This window comes from Arachis ipaensis, chromosome B09, assembly GCF_000816755.2.
Source record: "Arachis ipaensis cultivar K30076 chromosome B09, Araip1.1, whole genome shotgun sequence".
NCBI lineage: Eukaryota > Viridiplantae > Streptophyta > Magnoliopsida > Fabales > Fabaceae > Arachis > Arachis ipaensis.
The window spans coordinates 133,689,837-133,692,940 of record NC_029793.2 but is presented as its reverse complement, the minus strand read 5'-3'; the positions used below and the strand labels follow the sequence as shown (position 1 = coordinate 133,692,940).

General features: G+C 30.8%; 1 long non-coding RNA gene across 1 annotated transcript; it reads right to left on the bottom strand.

The window, feature by feature from the left end:
• LOC107616961 lies at positions 1,307 to 2,838 on the bottom strand. Its single transcript, XR_001614725.2, has 3 exons — positions 2,662 to 2,838; positions 1,723 to 2,118; positions 1,307 to 1,631 (listed from the first exon to the last, which is right to left on the bottom strand). It is a non-coding gene; the product is annotated as an uncharacterized LOC107616961 (long non-coding RNA).

Below are 3,104 nucleotides of genomic sequence, written 5' to 3'. Positions count from 1 at the left end.
TTACGAGTCTATTACTAATCATTGAATTGTTGCATGCATGAGACGGAATTCGAAAGTAATTCTAACTTATCGAAGCTTAAGGTAAAAAGCTTAAGGTAAAAATCTATAACCCGTTTATTTTCGTGGCATTGTGTCAATGTTACTAAGCCTTTAATATCTTGATGGGTTTTCAATTTCTACTGGATCAACAAAGTAAATCAAGGTCAGCAAATGTTGATAACAAAATTATATTAAAAAAATAAATCAACAAAATGATAATTATATTAAAAAGACAAAAGATATAGGCAAACACATAAGCAAGGCTTTTTATTTGGCCCAAAATAAATCCATATTTTTTTATGCTTATAGCGGTAGAGTATTACAAACTTTTTTGCATGTATTCTCTCTTTTCAAGTTTTGCTGAAAATACACGAGTAATTACCAAAACTAAAATAAAAAATGTAAATTTAAGTTATTATTTATAAAAATATATACTATTTATATGATTAAAAGCTAATAACAATGAATTGAAATTAGTGTAGATGTGCAATACAAGTTTTAAATTTCTACAATAATAACAATAAAATTTATCTTAGATGAGGTACATTAAGTATAGTAAATGATGTTCATGAAAGTTTGATATTGAAATATTATGGACATGATTACATTTTCTATAATGAGAGTGAAGGTGAGTATGAGTAGTTGGTAACTGCAGTTATTAAAATGATAATTAACTATATTAACTTTCACGCATTGCGCATTATTATAACTAAAATTGTTTAGTAAATGTAGAAAGATTTATATGAGTTCTACCTCAACATTTTTTTTATATTTAATATCAAAGTTGATTAAATTAATTTGACAATTATATGTGAAAATTCATATTCAAATAAAAAAAATAATTAAAAAAGTATAGTTCACCGAGGACGTGGTTTGTTGTTCAAAGTTTTTCTTGTAGAGCACGTAGCAAAAGTGAAGATGGGAGTGTACCTGTAAAAGACACTCCGACGCTCAAGTCAGTAAATATTTAAGAGGTATAATAATTCTATGAATATGTAATGTTAAAAATATGAGCATAGAAATAAAAAAATATGATATTAATTTTTAAAAATATGAGCATAAAAAATAAAAGAGATAGAGTAAAAATATATTTGACAAATGACAAAATTTATATATACTTAGTAATACTTACACATCCGTGTATATTCAACTTAATACGAATATGCGATCAAATTGTAAAAAAAAAAATTGATACTATAATATGAGAAGAAAAAATAGGAAAAAAAGAGTGAGGGGGCAAGGAATTGTGGAAGAAGAAGAAACTAAATAAGTGTAAATGTGACTTCATAGAAAAAAGATAAACCATACCTGCTAAGATGGCCTCTAAAAGATACAAAGAATGCTTTACATGAATCCAATAGAATCAAACAGATAAAGAACACTGACTTTGAAATTGCAAGCCAAAAAGAAGGATATCATAATAAATAGGGAAGGCAAATACAAAATGAAAATGGTATATTTCATCACACCCAATCGGCAGCAGCCTGCAATGTGACATGATCACCCCATTCACTCACCATTCTTAATACAGCCACACATCAAGCTATCAGTGAACCATGACAACATCAATACAGCCACACAATTTTCATTGCCTGCATGTTGACAATTTATCATGACAAGTTTGAAAAATATCCAGCACATTAAAAAGATAACAATAGAGAATAGCAATGGCCAAGTTTATACCACCAAAATTTCTGCTTCCATCTCAGTAAGAATGCCAATCCTGTGCAAGTACGGCTGCCTGCACTTGATCGTTCCCAAATTTCGACATCCCAGAAGCTTCCAAGGATTCAAGTTGTGATAATTCTTCCTGGTAAGCACGAGCAACAGCTTCATCATTCTCCACCTACGAAGGCTGACAGAAGCCTTCTCTAACATATTCTAGGCTGCTACTTAAATCCGGATCATGTCTAGTTATGATACTAGGAGAACCATTATTGGAAAGTGTGCAAACATCTAAGAGATTATGAAGGTCCCAGCGAACAACATCAGAATCATGTGATATGGTGTCATGATCCCTCACAACAAGTAACTCTATCCAATCCAAGGACTAGCTGTCTTATCCCAAGAGTTCAATATCTGAAACAGAAAAGGTGCAATGCATTCAGACATCATATAAACAATAAACTTAAGAAAAAAAGAAGGAAAATATTAAAATGGTTCCTAATCTACCTAACAAGATCAGTTCAAAATGCAAATATAGACAAGGAATAAAGCACTAAATTCAATAGTTTCACTACATAAACACTTGGATCAGAAGCTACAATCCTTCAACTCAAACAAAGTTACCCAAACAGTATCATAAACAGTTAGACCAATATAATGCTTCTTCAACATGAAATTAAATATCTAGTTTTGTTTAACCTTGGAAAAAGAAAAAACATGATATCCAACCCCAAAGCATTAACCTTGGAACATGCAAATCTTTGAATCACAACCTTTTCTCCCCTGAAAAAGAAATATAACACCTGAATCCATATCCCAGCGGACGGAAAACCCCTAGCCACCCAAAAGCTTAACCACCCCCTCCCCCCAAAAAAAGAAGAATTTTTTTAAAAATAAAAATGAAAATAAAGAACCGGAGGTAAAAAAAAACAAGGGTAAAGAAAAGACTAAACCAACCTTGGATTAAGCAGAATAAGGAAGATAGGGATTTGGGACTGGAAGAATGAGAAGAAAGAGGGGAGGGTAATTGAATTCTTCAAGAAATGGAATGCGAATGAATGGATGGATTGGAAGTAAGAAAAAGTGTGGCAAGATCTCAATGAATTCCCCAAAGATTAAGAATCATTAAAAAGAAAAAAGTATCATAAGTTAAAAGGATATTTATTTTCAGAAAAATAAGAAGTATTGACCTCAAAATCTGAACCTCATCAAACATTATATTACCATGTCTTCAATATGCATTTCAATCTAAAATCTAGAACTTTATTTCTCAATCACTAATTTAGAACTGTTGCCATCCTTAAATTTCTAAATAAGAATTCTCAAATTTAAAACATAAAAGAAGTTTCATGTTACCTTTTCAATCTTCACACTTCCTCAATGTGGTTCTTTGTGAATAG